The following is a 16,909-nucleotide window of genomic DNA, read 5'->3' as shown; positions in this document are numbered from 1 at the left end:
TTTGTAGCAGCAATACAGTTTCAAATTCTTTTTGAGTATACAGCAAGGCGCTGTTCGTAACTTCTGCGTGCATGCCAAACGCCTTAAACCACAATCTCCTCGCAACCATTTCTCTCAAATGCTCTGTACTTGCGCACGACCTGGCTTAGATGTGCGGATGACTTGGCCTAGATGTACTCTTTTACCACTTCCCCTACCTCACTACCTATCGTAAAATGTTCTGTTTCCAGACTGTTTAGTATTCTAGCTCTCTTAATTTGCGCACTGAGTATTTATATCCTCAATCGTGAACTACAATTCCTCATCACTGATGCTACACCAATAACATCACGAAATCAGATGCAACTAAGCCGTTCTCCATAAGTCTGCGTTTCACAAACCAATCCATTGCTAGACAAAGAGGGTCACCTCATCTAGCATTTTTGTCACATCTCATTCATTCTATGTGTTCTACACAGTAAGCAACCAATGATTTCAGGTCACTGCTGCCAAGACTACACTTATGACAAACTTCACACGCTAGGACTTAAGAATTCGCTTTCCACAATCATCACATAAACGTACTCACTAGGCTTTCTCGCCACAGATGGAGGCTGGCACTGTAGTGTGGTGTTTATCTCTCATCAGTGTTCTCGCATGAACACACGCACTGAATTTCGTTGCTGTTTCCGCTCGACATACTCACAAATACAAGGAAGGATACTCAGTTTGTTGTCTCGTTGATGACAAGTTTTCGCTGGCCAGCTTTCTGCCCAGGCCTGGCTTGGCGGCTGTCAGAGTTTCGTCGGCATCGCTCGTTACAAAGCCTTTCACACCGATGAATACCTGGCCATAGTTAGTGCTGCTGTAGTCATTCTATAGTGGTCACAGATGTTTTATGTGCGTGACCGAGCGGACTATGCCAACAAGTTCTGCTAGCTAGCCCACAGGACCCCATCAGCATCACTAGCAAGCAGCGACTGTTGAGAGGTGATATCAGTGACGTACCAAAATTTGAGGCTGCGCCCCTTGTTTTCAATGCAAAGGTGAAAGGTTGAAGTGACTTCTAGGTCGGCCAATATTATGTTGCACTCAGTACCTGTGATTGAAACTTGCTAGGATGTTCCTGTTTACGACCAGTAAAAATTTGGTGTTTAAACTTTTTGGTGTTTAAAATTCTGTACCCCTCCCCTCTAAAGAGCAAGAGCCCAGCTGCTTATGCAAGAAACAGGAACCGAGGTAGCTTGAATAATCGAAAAAAGAGGATGTGCAATGCATGTGTAATGCAAAGAAGATGTAAGCAATACCGCACTACAAAACTGGGAGGATTTCAAGAGTAAAGAGTAGGTGAATGCATGAATGGGTGGCAATCAGGTGGCCAAAGAAGATTAGGAAATTTGAGGAAAAAGGGTGGTAGCAGGTGGCGCAGAGTACAGTTACCCGAGATCAACTGGAGAACCATTGCTCTGCAGTAATTTTAACGGCAGATTCATACGACAGACAAATTCACCAACTCAAGGAACGGACAGCGCATCATGCGACTCAATGTCAATCACCATTGCAAATGGCACCAGCACTGCGGACTGGACATGAGGAAAAGGAGACATATTTTTGCTCTCAACTTTGAGCGGCAGTCAGCTGCACATTTAAGACCAAAGCTTTAAAGTACGGCAACATTGGCACCTTTTGTTGACTGATATGAGGGTCCTCGTGAGTGTGCAAGCCTCATGTTTGTTTTGCACCAAATGTGTTAATTGCGTGGTATGTTTAACTAAAGAGGGGGCATCTAACAAGGGCGTCAGCCCTCTGCTGTGACACCTCTTCTATAATTACCTCCTATATCACTCTCTTACATCAAGGTTCAAGCGTCCACCAAAATGTGAGGCAGTTACTGTGATATTTTCTTCAATTTTCTTTCAACTAATTTTAAATTTTTCAAGGATGCAGTTTTAAGAAGGTGGAGGTACAAACTGTGCCGTATAACCATATGTCGTGGCAATAAAGCAGAAATAAATCTGTGCTGACAGCAGCTTGGCCAGTGCATTGCAAGGATGCTATGCCATACAACGATTGGTATCATCATGCAATGTTACATTATTGACTGGCATTTTGGCCTCTGTATCAGAAATACTGGAAGACCATCGTTGTAGAGCATAATGTTTTAAATGGGATAAATGAACATATAGGACCTTTCGAGGACAAATGCGCATAAGAGGCAACAAGTGTGCAATGTCAAAGCACCTGAAGCAGGCTCAACTCCTTTATGTTAACAGCAGCTGCATCAAGAGCTACATGAGCGACTATATTTTAAACAAGTCTACAGTTCCTCTTATTATAAGCTGAGGTACTGCTGTGAAGTGCATGTTGCATGCATTCCTAAACCTAGCTGCAAGCCTATGTTGAAATTTGTTTTTTCTAAACAGGCAGGTAAGATATGCATCACTGAAAAAGAATAACTACCATGAACAGCTCAGGAGGGATGACACAGCGGAAGGCAGGAAGCACGCATGGCCCAATAGATGCTTGCAGCCGGCAACTAAAATAAATACATCCAGAGCAACAACTGTCAGTGGCTGTAGCAATGTCATGAATGGCAAGAGAGGAAATTATCACCTGCTTTAGAAACTAAAATTAGACGTAATATAAGTAACGAAAAACCAATGAGCTAGCCCATGATAAAAGAAATGAACAGATTTTATGTAATGCACCCACATGCATTCTTTGAGGACAGTCAGGATGATTGTCATAATCACACTAAATAATGAGCTGGCTGAAATACCACACACCAATTTGAATATAGGATGCACAGGTTTTCATTAATTCCCATCACGGTGCGTTGCACCAATATGTAGGTATTAAATTAAACATTGCTACCAGTCTGCCTTTGATAAATCAGAAAAGAGACTGGAAAAAAGCATGCCTTCACTAGCAAGAAGCCTGATATCTCACATCACAGCTTAGCATCATAAAAAAAAATTGGTAGCGCATTTAACAAATCTACATACATTTAAAAACTACACAAATTTGTCGACTGGCAATGCAAGTAAGGACAAGAGAAACACAAATACCAAAGAACACTGGTGAGTGCGGTGAAGGGAGGTCTGTGGGTAAGATCCCGTGCCTGGGAAGAGTTCCGAGCTCGGAGAATCGCCGCCAGCACAGCTGATGGCACGCAACCAAGAATAAATAACAAAGTGGAAATCAGTAATAAAAAAAAACCATGGACAATGGCAAACGACTTGAATGCGGGCTGCACAAGCGAGGGATACAGCAAAAAGCTAGAAATCCTAAATAAGAGTGCTGTTGCATCCCCGACAGCTCGCAGTGCTCAGGAGAGGAAGCATCGACGCTTACAGCTCAGGAGAGACTCAAGATTGATCGAACTTTGACATAACACTGCCTCAAATCCTGTTCCATTAGGGAACAGATACCTATATGCGTTTACTGCTGTATGCACCCTGGGAAAATGCTCCGAAGGCAGGCGCTGCACTACACAGACAATGCACTGAATGCAAAACAATAAAACACGCTTATCTACGGTCACCTGTAAAGAAGGTGTTGCATCGCGGAATCCGGCAGCGTTCTGTGCAGAAACAGCATCCACGCAAATTATTAACATCCTCCAGGAACCGCCGAAACACAACAAGCCACCAACCGCTGCCGTGGAAGTCGTCATGTTGGATTGATGCGATTTAGGTTGGATTCGGTTGGATGATATTTTCAGATGCTTTTCTGACTCACGACCCACACGCACGAACAGCAGCTCACGAAATCATATCGGTAGTTTATGTAGTCCAACGTTTCGTCTTTTGTCTTGCCGTGTTACTGCATAGTGTTTCAGCATATCACCATCACCATGCGTATGCCGTCTGCTCGATATGGTCAATATATGGTGTTTCTGCTCTTCAGTGAATTCGTGCTGTTAAAATAAGAACAGCAGTGAACGTTCTTCACTGCATGCTTATCTTGAGCTAGGTAGCGAGACCCCGCGCATATCATCGAACCAATCTCTATCCAATGCCTCCTGAAGAACATGCTAGAAGCGTCAGGGGTTTTTCTGTCAAAGACCTACTCAACTAGATGCCTGCACACTTGGCACTGCTACAGCGCTTACCTTCTAGTTCATACCTTTTGCCGCTAGGGACGGGCAGCTACGGGCGGCGTGGCGCTAGATTTAACTTGTTGAGCAAGATGGTGTCGGTTATTTTACTTCAAAGTAGTAATAGTTTTGTCATTTTCCTACGTTTTGAGTATTCACCATTCATACATTGCTTTAGCAAAGATGTCAGAAAGTCTCACGCATGCATGCGCGCAAATAGAATATTCACCGCTAGGATTTGAAGAAATGTCATATTTGCACCGTTCATTACTAGGTTTCCAAATAATGAGACAGCACTAATGCACAGGGAGGCAGTAAGCGGAGAGAAATCATTTGTGAAAAGCAGACGATGATGATGATAATTTTTTTAAGTGTTCACGATAAAAACGCACAACACTGTATGTGCGAAAGATCACTCTCTCCACGGGAACAACTCACTCGTGGAGAGACCGGTGCTTCCCCTTCTGTTGCCAAGCGTTCTCTTTGCCCTGGTGGTCTCTGAAATCCAGCCGTTTGGCGTCGTATACACAAGGGTGTCGTTTGATGGCTTCGATAAACCGTTCCACAACAATATCCGGCACAATTTAAATATTTGGGCAGCTCGTGCTACTCACGCCGCTCGCACAGGCATCTGCCATTTTTCTCCGCGCGATGCATTGTGGGTCGACGCGGTCGACGGCGCCGGCGCGCGATTGGAGCAGGAGCCAAATATGCGCCGGGCCCGTCGGGGCACGCTGGCAGCCGCCGGTTACGTTGGCCGCTGCAGTACCGAGCTGTTTCACGAACGCAACGAAGCGTGCGTGCGCGCGCCCACTCGCTTGCGTTACGTCGGACTATATTCGCACCTTTCAACAAATCGGGAAGACGACTTGGAGAAGCCGGACTAGAAATCTGGTTTTCGCTCATCATAATGGGCCTGCATCGCAATAAAACACCGCCCCTAGCTTCGTTGCACATTTCACGGTTAAATAGATCGATAACTTGCCGAAACCACGAAAAATTCAAGCGTCTCCAGCGGCGAGTCAGGCTGTCAACATGGCGGGTCAACGCAACCACGGTGTTTCTCGAGCCGGTCATGCTTGATTCGCGCCATCCGACTAGACACACGGTCTACATGCGTGGTAGAGTCATTGAAACTGGTTCCTAGACATCTGTCAACAGCGCGGACGCGAGGCTGCGCGAACACTGACACTCGAACCGTAGAATTAGAACAGTGTCGTTGACAACTGTGCGCCGAAAAACTCAATCGCAAACTTCACAGCTGTACGTATCTGGAAAAAACTGCCCAATAATTATGCGAAGCCCCCATTGTAAAACCGTTCAGCCGCCGCTGTGGCTGAATGGTTATGGCGCTCGGCTGCTGGCCCGAAAGACGCGGGTTTGATCCCGTTCGCGGCGGTCCAATTTCTATGGAGGCGAAATTCTAGAGTCTTGTGTACTGTGCGATGTCAGTGCGCGTTAAAGAGCCCCAGGTAGTCGAAATTCCCGGAGCCCTTCACTACGGCGTCTCTCATAGCCTGAGTCGCTTTGGGACGTTAAATTCCCATAAACCAAAACAAAACCGTTCAGTTTTGACGATCGCGCTGCGTAGCTACAATGAGCGGCTAATCGTTTCTTGAGCGCAACAAATACAACCTCAGACTCGAGCCACGGACTTTCCGTGACCCCCCTCCTCCGCATGAAAGCGGCCACGGCCTTCGAAATACCCCGCAATACCTTCATTAAAGCGGCCACTACCTTCGCGATTCGAAATACCCCGAAGGTTGAATGCATGGGCACGGCGACCGCGGCCTCATGCAATGCTTGGTCAGATTAGGGCAGGGGTTGCACGCGCCCGGTAAGAACTTGAAACAGCCAAAGCTCACTGCCTTTTTTGCACCTGAATAAAGTTTTGCTTCACTGAATACATTGTAATTTCGACTTCCTCGCCGTTGTGGCACAATTAAATCTCGACTTCTTTAGATTTTCTCGGGTGGTCGTTTATATCGAATTACCGCCTATAACGAATTTTTCGCCGTCATGCTGCATTCGTTATAACGAGAGATTTCTGTATGTAGAAACAGTCGATAAGGGGATGATAGGAAGTTTAAAGACTTTCTATGTACTTGAGCCTGTTAGGTAATGGTGGCCAGTTGTCGGAAGACGGTTGATAGGTTGTTACTACAAACTATAAACACATTTAAAAGACTGTCTATTCAATGTCGATAGGTTGTCTTAACATTTGTCATCATTTAAAGCGCTCAATTTCAACACAGACAGTTCAGATAACAAGTTCTATATATATTTGAAAGTAAGAATTGTACAGAACTGTAGTGGGTTGTGAACACAGCGTATAGTGTTCAAAACTCTCCAGATTATTCTGGCAGCCGTCTTCCCGCAGCATTCAGTGCATTTGTGCGACAATTTATTTTGCGTATGTACAGCTTTACCCTATAGGCATGGCGAGAAAGGAACAATCGATGCCCGCCGCTGGAACGTGTCGATCATATCTTTAAGTAGTGTCTAGAAGGTGTCCTGATACACAGCGCCGAAATCTGAAAACGCAAAAAAAGAAAGAGCAGCGTGAGGAATCAGTCAATTTAGAAACGTCTTTAACGATCAAGTGGCCAAACAATAATACACTTACTGCAATATACGAGCTAGTGGACCCACGCTGAAAAACAAAGTTTTTAAATGTAGTACAAGAAATCAGCATTCGCGACATTCAGCCTTATGTCATCTTAGTAACAATCGTACTTTTCTTTAAGAAGAGAGAGAGACTTAAATGAGGTGGTTGCACTTGTAGCAGCGTAAATTGATTTGGCTACTGCAGTGCAGTCGATTGCACGTTACAGTGGCAATATGAGCGTTTCCACTGCTCCAAAAAACAAGCCCGGACCATCAGCAGCATTTTTCGCAGTCGATTACGTCCCAACTGGTGTTGCAGCTGCACACATTATGATCAACTAATAAAGCTCACATGCACTATCGGCTATCACTTCCGCTGTGGTTACAGGGCAATAACTGTAACCCTGTCATCTGGCGCAAAACGCGTCCTGAGTCGACCGGACCCTTAACAGCTTGTTGCTAGTGCTCAAAATCCGGCGGATGAAACGAAGGAATTTTCGAACACAATGTTTCAATATATTTCCTCGAATAGATAAACTGCAGCAAGTGCTGAATACCGCAAGATAGTGACAAATCAGAAAGCAACGGGCTATTCACCAGAAACGTGTTTAGGGCATCTTAGCGCACCACATGAAAAGTCGAATAAAACGTAAACAACACTTTGTAAATCAAACCGTACTTTATTCTTTCGGCAATGATCATCATCATCACCAGCCTGACTACGCCCACTGCATAACAAAGGACACTTCCATGTGTCTCCAATTAACTATGTCCTCTGCCAGCTGCGGCCAAACTTCTTAATCTCATCCGCCCACCTAACCATCTGCCGCCCCCTGCTACTCTTGCCTTCTCTTGGTATACACTCCGTTACCCTTAAGGAGCCGCAGTTATCTTGCCTTCGCATTACACGCGATGCCAAGGCCATTTCTTTCTCTTGATTTCGACTCCGGTTTCATTGACCCGCATTTGTTTCCTCGCTAACTTTTCTCTCTTCCGGTCTCTTAATGTTACACCTATCATTTTTTATAGCTCGCAGCGTTTTCCTTAACTTAAGGTGAAGCTTTTTCGTTGGCCCCCACATTTCTGCCCCGTAGGTAAGTACCGGTAAGATACAGCTACTGCATGTTTTTCTCTTGAGGGAGATTGGTAACCTGCTATTCATGAGCTGAGAGAACCTGCCATATACACTCCATTCCATCCTTATCCTTGTAGTTATTTCCCTCTCATGATCCGGATCAGCGGTCGCTGCCTGCCTTAAGTAGGCGTATTCCTTTACCACTTCCAGCACCTCGCTGCCAATGGTGAACTGATCTCTTGCGAGACATTACTTTGGTTTTCTGCATGTATACCTTTTGACCAACCGTTCTCCTCTGCCTGTCCAATTCACTGATCATGCTTTGCAGTTCATCACCCGAGTGACTTATCAAGCCAATGTCATCAGTGAATCGCAGATTATTTAGGTATTCTCCATTAACTCTTATCCGCAACTGCCCTTGAGCACTGGTTAACGCTCGTGAATGCGCGCCTCGTTTTCCTGCACTCAATATCTTCGCAGTGGTGCCATTCATTTATTTACAAAGCACTGCCTACTGGGAACATATGGACACCCAAACATGCGTCAAAGCCCCATGCGTAGATCAATACATGGTAAGCCTAACGTTCTTAGGTGGCTGCATTCGTTTCTCACTAATCGTTCACAATTTGTCACCGCTAATAATGTCTCTTCCTTCACTTCTCCAGTTGGATCTGGAGTACCACAAGGCTCTGTTCTAGGGCCTCTACTTTTTGTTATATATAATAATGATCTACCTGACAATCTATGTTGAACAATAAATCTTTTTGTTGATGACTGCGTCATATACCGCGAAATTAACAGTGACTCTGATATAGCTCTTCTTCAATCGGATATTGATCATGCTCTTGAATAGACTAACAAATGGAACATGCAACTAAACATAAAAAAGTGCAAGTACATGCGGGTTTCTCGTCATAACACCACATTGCCTTCATATTGTCTTAATAATTGCAGCCTTGAGTCTGTGCCTTCTTACAAATATTTAGGTGTCTTCATTTCCCATAATCTTTCTTGGAAAGTACACATAGACTATGTAAGCAATAACGCTAACCGCATGCTGGGCTACATACGCCGTAACTTTAATCTTTCTTCTAGCTCCGTAAAACTGCTTCTCTACAAGTCGTTGGTTTGTAGTAAACTAGAATATGCTGCATCTATCTGGGACCCCAATCAAGAGACACTAATATACACACTAGAATCTATACATAATCGTGCGGCCCGTTTCATTCTCTCGAATTATCACCGTAACTCTAGTGTCAGTGCCATGAAATCAAGCTTATCACTCCCACTACTGTCGCAACGTAGAAATAATCCCGCCTTTGTCTATTCTCTAAAATTTACTACGATAACCCCATCCTTAAGAGAAAATTTATAACGCCACCTTGCTACGTTTCAGCTCGGATCGATCATCATCATAAAGTTGGTATTCTTTCATGCCAAACAAACCACTTTTACAACTCATTCATCACCAGCACATCGGCACAATGGAATCACCTTCCCCGATCGGTCGTCGAAATAAGTGACCATAGTTTTAATAGCATTTCAGGTTCCCTAAATATTAGCCGCGGTTCTGAGGCAAACATGTATTATTCATATGAGTAAGAAACCAGAGCAAGAAGCTTATTGGTGTGGTTCGGAGTCCACGTCTGATGAAAAGCTGGCTGCTGCGCTTGCATCTCGTGCAGCTCTCAGAAGCAGCCTTTCACAAGGGCTCCCTTCGGATGAACCGCGCTATTAAGGCAGTCCCTGCTTTCGTAGCCGATAGAATAAAACCTCGCCTGGCGCCAGCGCCTTCCCCACTAAACCCTAGGCTTGTTTCCGAGTCGTGTGGACTATAAGCAACCCGAAGCGCCTTTTGGTGCTGGTACTGAACATCGGGTTTTATCTATAACGTGAATGTAATTTTTGAAGCGATTTTTCAAGCTTTGCTAAATGAGGTTCTATACGAGACATTGGTCGCTCACCTGACTGGGACGTATTCACATTTTCCCACAATTAGTCTTCGGGCAAGAATTGATCACCTCTCTTCTTGAGCTCGAAAAATATCCCTGAATTTTACTCCCAAATTCCAAAAAGAAAATAAACCGGAAAAAGAAGGGGCCACGAATACACGCTGCTATATTGTCTTGAGTACAACCAGTTCAGCTCAACGGCTAGCTTTTCTTTTATTTTTTTGGTTGTTCGCGGTACGAGTGCTGCCTTTTGGAATGTGACGCGGTAAGTAGTTTGATTTCATTTTGTTTATATTTGTGCCATACAATTTACCAAACACCGTTTGGTGAAGAATCTCTCGGACACTCACCATTGAAGTCTGCCTTGGCCACCTCCTCTGCTACCCAAGTGTCGGCTAGTTGCCTGCGAGAAGCGCACGAGCAAAGCACACGAAGCTCATTTTTTCAAACGAAGCCTCCCGGGATCTGTTGACTATCACACGTTTCACCCGGCAACCTTCGTGCGCAGGCAACAGGTAAACAGTGATACACAAACACGTCACCTGATCCCGCACTTCAAATTTCATCACTAATTTTGTTTATGAGGAGCACCACGTCGGCGAATTATCCTGTGTAGCACTTTTTTGCAATATCCTTGGGCACAAGATAAAAGTTAAAGAGGTGCAGAGACAAAGTTTTGAGGTGTCCGTTTTTTCGCCCTGAAAGAGCCTCTAGGAGCCTAGTGATCGTGAAAATGAACCAAGAACACCATTGCGCAGCGTGATCAATAAATTACACACTATTTTGTACCGGCAATTTCGGTCTAGGTCGGCGTCTGTGCTCACGGTCGAGCGGCTAACCGGGCTCGGTGACGTCATTATAATTACAGTGCTCCTTGGCGTTACAAGATGCGGGTGAGAATGCCGAGCGGCTCCTCGGACAACATTCAAAATCTCATTAAATGACTTGTATGTTCCACTCAATGCCTGCGCCTGAAACTTGCTAGAAGGCATCTCGTTACGTATATGAAGCAAATCACACCGTTTACTTGCGTTCCAAATTTTGTGTCTGTACTCGTTTAAAAGACGGAGATTTGGTGCAGAAGTGTATCTTTGTGGCACTGTGGGAGTATGAATTCTGAATTTTCAAATTGAGTTCTCAACACTTGCTAGTGTGAACACAATAGTTGGGATTCTCATTTTTTGTGAACATGGATTATATTTCAGGCTGGTGCGGTTTGAATGCTTTGAATATCTGAAATTGAAATAAATGCTGTGCTTAGAAGTGACTGTTGTAGAATAATTTTAATTTCTTTAAAGAATACAAGGTCGTTATTCTAAAAATATTTTAATATTAAACAATAAAAACCAGAAAATCAAGCGTCGCTTACGCAGCAGGTTGGTAGGACTCGTCAGATGAGCAGGGGCTTAACCTCTTGCCAAATCGTCTGGCCGTAGATAAGCTGATCCTACGGATTACCCTTTTACGCCTAAACAAAATAAAAACAGCGAATCCTTCTAAACGTCTTGTTGTCTCACATCAAGATGGTTAATTACAGCGCGCATATAAATTCAAAGAATGCCTTATTAGGACGCCCGCGTCCTGTCGTGTTTCGGCAAGGGGCCCCATACTATCATCTGAAGACACGCAGACAAGAGCACCGGTATCTCGTAATGTGCGAGCCAGTGTGAAAGCAAATGCTCGATACATGTAGCAAATCTGTCCCGAATTTGATAAGTTTGCGTGGCAGCACTAAACATTTCTTTATCGCTTGCCATCAAATCGACGACCTCAAGAAGAGGCAATCATTGACTGCTGTTGTGGAAACAAGGAAGGCATCAAGGAAGGTCGAGATGCTTTAAAGGGCACTTCCTTTTGATAGTAATAAAACAGAGAAATAGTCACGATTGAATGCTTGGCGTCCCTCTTGAACGCGCCGAGGCTGCAATAAACAGAAGGCGGCAAACGATAACTATTAGGAATGCTTGTGAACAAGGATTGTTTGTGAATGCCTGCGATGTCCTTTTAACTGCCGTTGTCTATACGCTACTGAGAAAATCAGTTTCTTGGGAGTGCAACTTTTCTACACACTGGCAATCATGTGCCGTCTGGCAAGGACGTTCATAAGTAAATGCTGTCCGGCCGCCGAACCACAGGGCGGGATGGTGAACATTTCCGCCGTCAAGGTTTGATGTTTTCGTCGAATTTTCGGGTAACATGTGTCCCAATGAAAAATAGGCACGAAGTTAGATTGGAAGTTACAATAATGATTAATACGGTAAGAGACGACAGAATCCGATAGCAATCTGTCATTGTGCCCCTATTCTTTCTTTGTTTCTTTATTGTGGAGAAATGCTACTTTTTGGCGAAACCCTCAATATTAGCCAGCCGACCGGCTTATTGGAATTTGAAGGCCAGGACTAGCGTGCTGCCTTTACAATTTGTGCTGTGGTTTTCTAGCTCCGTTTTCAATGTTTCTGAAATATCTACAAAATGAAAATACTCGGAGCACCATTAAATAAACCCAGGTGGTCGAAATCAATCAGGAAGCCTCCACCACGCGTGTACGCGTCTCTTGTGTTTCTTCACTAACTGCTTCCCTCACGGTGTGGTCCCCCTAGAAATGATGAAATCTTTTAAGTTCCTGAAAACAAATTTTCATTATCATCTTACAGCGCCAATAATTAAAATGGTGCTTGTTTAAACTCAAACCAAGGAAACGATTTTGTGGCAGTGGCCTTTTTGTCGTAGAGGCATGGACAAACAGCTATTTCACCAAAACGACGTTCCTGCGTAAATATCTTTATAATTAAATTTCATATTCTGCGTGACATTAAGGACGAGTAATGCCATTCGGGGCATAATGGTTTTATAATATAATTTCAGCTTTTTTTTCTTGAGCCCCAGAGAAAAGGTGACGAGCGCAAAAATTTCGCGGTACTTGCGCCTGAGCTTGATTCACGGGCTTATGGTAGCGGCGGTTGCTTGTGTGTACCGGCACAATCACTGTTGCACGCTCTAGGAGAGAGAGTGAAAAAAAGAAAGAAAGGAAGAAGGATAGGAAGCAAGAAGGAAAAAAAGAAAGACAGGAAGAAAGAAAGAGCGAAAGAAAGAAAGAGAGCAACAAAGAAATAAAGAAAGAAAGAAAGCTGGAGCGTATATTTGGATTCCTTTCTGACAAGGGCTCAAGTCAAGGACAAAGACTCAATGTCACAAGGACTACGACAAGCTACGACGTAAGTTTGGTCAGGGTCCCAAACTCCTTATGTTTATTATATTTTCGACAGCCGTCATTAGATGAATTGGTGATTACTGCAGGTGTCGCCTTATCTGGCAATAAACGTTTCACGCCGTGTGTACGTCGAGATGAGTTAAGAACTCGGCAAAGCGGTTTCTTTTAAACACCCCGTTAAACTTTCCATTTTCTAAGATCTACCGAAACTAAATAAAGCCTAGCAAGCGCCGATTTTTGTTTCTGCTCCTTAACTTGCTGCCTCCTGTACATATTATCACAAAATAATTTAGGAGGTGCCGAGAATTTTTCCGACCTGTTGAAAATGAAACCACACGCATATTAAAAGGGTGAGAGTGATGTGCCTGCAGCACTGAGACCATGCTCTGCACAGTAACGTTAACTGGCTGGCACCGCATTGCGTCCCAGCAAAATTAGAGTGGACATCTGCCCTGCAGAGCACTGACACTATCGGGAATCCAAGTAAACAACCTCTGACGTAGCACCAGATTCGGGACCGCTCGTGCTGCCTTGAAAAATCGCAGCTGCCTGTAAAGCGTGCACCGTTGCTATCAATGTAGGCTTGCGGGTAAGCCACAAAAAAGGATTGCGAAAATTTGTGCAAAATTGGTGCTCACACTGTTACCCGAATAGACTGTCGGAAAAGAACACCGGTTTATATTTCTTGTGCATATCAAGCTTTAAGGGCCTCACAGTGCCACGCAGATCACATTAGCTATTCTTACTTGTAATCCATTGGATCGAGTCAACGCTGTCCAGCGAAAACAAAGTGACGGAGTCAGCGTGCTTTCCGAATCCCCTGGCCTTCGAGATCTTGATGGTGCGAAGGCCTTTCTTGATTCTCTGGGCAAGAAGTTGTGGTGAGTAGCAATATGAAGTCAAAAGTAAGCGAAACTAACTGAATATTCATTCTGTGTCTGCATGCTCCGCTGTAATATTTTCTTGGAGTGCATTCCGTATCCGGGAGGCAAACTAAGCGAGTTGGTTATAATCCGTGGCAAAGTAGCACCACAAACACGACGGCAATCAAAGGCGGCGTCATATGACATAGTAAGAGAGCGACGTCCGCAAAGAGGCTTCATAGATTTTATTTGGGAAAATAAGGACCAGGTTTTGAGACGAAACCTATCAAGTCACAAGTGTTGTACAATGTTGACACATCGCCCAAATTTAGTGTACTCTGTGCACAAAACAGCCTGAAAAGTGCACTATCCCAACTGTCGTTGCCTAGTCTTGAAACTAGCGAAAAGAGTTAATGTCAAAAAATGTCTGCAACGAATTTTATACAGTCGAACCCTGCTCAGTCGAACTGTGAGGGGATCGCAAAATATTTCGATGTATCCATACTTCGATATTTAAAATATGGCAATAGATAAGCTTATCAGCAGACTTGAAGCAAGTGTAAATTGCACGACGCTAGTAAAGCGCTCCTTGCTGTGACGCGTTGCCCGCCGGTCTACTGGCAGCGCGCCAGCATAACCTGCTTCGCGCATCTAAGCCGCAGCGGACCGTTGTTTGGAACTGCGTACAAGAGGTCTAATCCTGTTACCAGTACACTGTATATAGAATAATCGTTCGTTAAAATCAAGGCTCAGTTGGATTCCGCAACGCCTTTTCAGCGAAGACAGGGAAGCACACAAGGCGAGAGCCGCTGCAAGGCATTAGTTAGGATGGCTGCACCGCACGGACCGTGATCAGGCGTTGAAAGGGAGTAAAAGCCCCCCCCCCCCCTCGTTTCCCTTCGGCACACACTTTCACAGCTCTCAGCAGGTGCTCAAGAACGCGCAGCTGACTCATTCCTGCGCACGAAAAAAAAATGATCGAAGAGAGTCTTTAGGAGAAGCGGCCCTTCCAGGGGAATGGTGCGCCGTTCGATATATCGAACGACCGGAAAAATTAGAGTTAGATATGATGCGCGACTTTCCTATACCTTTATACGAGATTTTCAAGGGGATTATTTGTCTCTTCGATACAGCCAATAATTATAAATATCCGGATTCAATACATCCGGGCTCGACTGAACATTCCTTCCTGCATTCTGTACTCTTGAGTGCATTCGAACCGAACCGAATGCTGTCCGACATGGCCAAAATGAAATGCTGTTGAATTAATTGATTGGGCTTGAGAAAAGAAAGTTAGCTTAGAGTAAACGGCTATTTTACCCTGCCTTTCAAGCTTGACAGTTTTTCATACCTAATCATGATTTCACCTCGGTAATCGATATGTCCATCACTCTATTCGAACTGCTAGAGAGTTATGTCCCAGTTTATGTGAGTCATCGAGGTCTGTATGATGCACGAGAATATGAATTGGCCTTTTTGTCTTATTATTGCCTTTATTATATTCACTAAATTAAACCCGCTTTCAGCGCTTCGCGATTTACAGGAGTTTGACAGAGAAGCATTCTGGATGACATGACTTTCTTTGCATTGCGGAATTCTCGATAGTTACGCGAGTTTCTCACGTGAAACATTTGCGGACACTGAATCAGTCGTTTCCAGCGTACTCCTAGCGTTTCCTTTCTTCGCTTGCAATGTTTTCGTGCTGCCGTCTTTGCGCTCAGCAGAAAGTCCAATCTTGCTTATCAACAAGGTGTTGTACCATTTTACAGCGCTGCCGTAGGTGTCCCTGTAAACACGGAGCGAACACAAACAAAGCACATGGCAGTCGGATTTCCTGCGCATTCCCAGTTCCGCCTCAATCACATGTCGAACCAACGCCAACTTGCTACATGTCCATCCTTTTTGCGGGGTTGGAGCGGAACTGGCATAATATGTCCGCTCCGAGGGCTAGCTGTACCGATCCTCACCGCTTTTCACAGCTCAATGGCTGGCTGAGACATTTTTGGCTCTCGTATGCGCCGCGAGAGTATAGCGCTAGGTTGCAGTCGGAGGCCGCTGTGACCGATACATGAGACTCCGGTGCCCCGAGTAGTGTCCTTCACCGCTTTTCCACCGCCTTAACGCAATACGGGGCGGCAGGCTTCGGTAGGCATGGGAACAGCCATGAACGGATTGTGGCTGCAGAAATTCAATCAGTATGAAAGAAGGCCTGACAAAAAAAACCGCTCCCGAAGCACAATGGCTGGCCCTTGGAATCTGGTCGAGAGCTGAGAGACATGTAGGCGAGAGAGCTTGGCTGTCTGCAGGGCGCTCCACTCTCGGTATCCTCGACTCGAGCTACTGCTCATTTCGCCTCACAAGACCCGAGAAGACAGCGGCCGAAATAAAGGCGAGTCTTATACGGGCTGCTGCGCAGCGGGCAGCCGGTGCAGGACCACGTGGTGCCCGAGCAGGGCGGCGAGAGGCGCAGCTTCTGGAACCCACGGTGCTGGCGCTCGGCCCCCGCTGGCCCCACTCCGATGGGTGCGGCAGCGTCGTCGGTGCCACTGGCCTGGCCGCATTCCACCACCATCGCTCTGGTCAGCAGCAACAGGCCAGCTCGTCCCAGGACCGCCATGGTCGCTCGTGTGCGCTCTGCGATAAAGGAAGAAAGCCCTGTGAGGCCCTATGTGCGCGCGTGCAGTTTTCTACTTTTTCAACTTATTACTCGTGGTGCAAAGGATTTAGTACATTCTCCGTGGGTTGATATTTTCCTCAAACTCTATATGCACCTCCGCAACCCGTGTGAAATTTATATTTTGACACTGCATACGCCTACACGCGAAATGACTTTAAATTAGTTTGGTCCACTTATCACCACAAGTTATCACCAGGAGATCTTCGTTACAAGGAAACTGATGAGACGGTAAAAATCTTCTCATAAACGACGTCTTGATATAAGTTGAAACTTTTCTGGAAGCGCGACAGATTTGAATAAAGTGGTGTGTATGTTGCAGATGACGATTTCCTGAAGAGGCAAGATAAACCTCCTCACAAGGCTGTGATAATATCCTGCAATGTCTTCACAGGAGTGGTTCGTACGACTTTTTGACATCATTTTTTTTCTTTTTGTGACCTCTCAAC

At 45.1% G+C, this 16,909-nt stretch overlaps 1 pseudogene; it reads right to left on the bottom strand.

The window, feature by feature from the left end:
- Nucleotides 1–6,580: 6,580 nt before the first annotated feature.
- Nucleotides 6,581–16,403, bottom strand: LOC144128351 (uncharacterized; annotated as a pseudogene).
- Between the last annotated feature and the right edge of the window lie 506 nt (nt 16,404–16,909).

The sequence above is a fragment of the Amblyomma americanum genome, chromosome 1 (genome assembly GCF_052857255.1).
Source record: "Amblyomma americanum isolate KBUSLIRL-KWMA chromosome 1, ASM5285725v1, whole genome shotgun sequence".
NCBI classification, from domain to species: Eukaryota; Metazoa; Arthropoda; class Arachnida; order Ixodida; family Ixodidae; genus Amblyomma; species Amblyomma americanum.
Note: the sequence above shows the minus strand (reverse complement) of the source record. Positions and strands in the feature narration are given on the sequence as shown.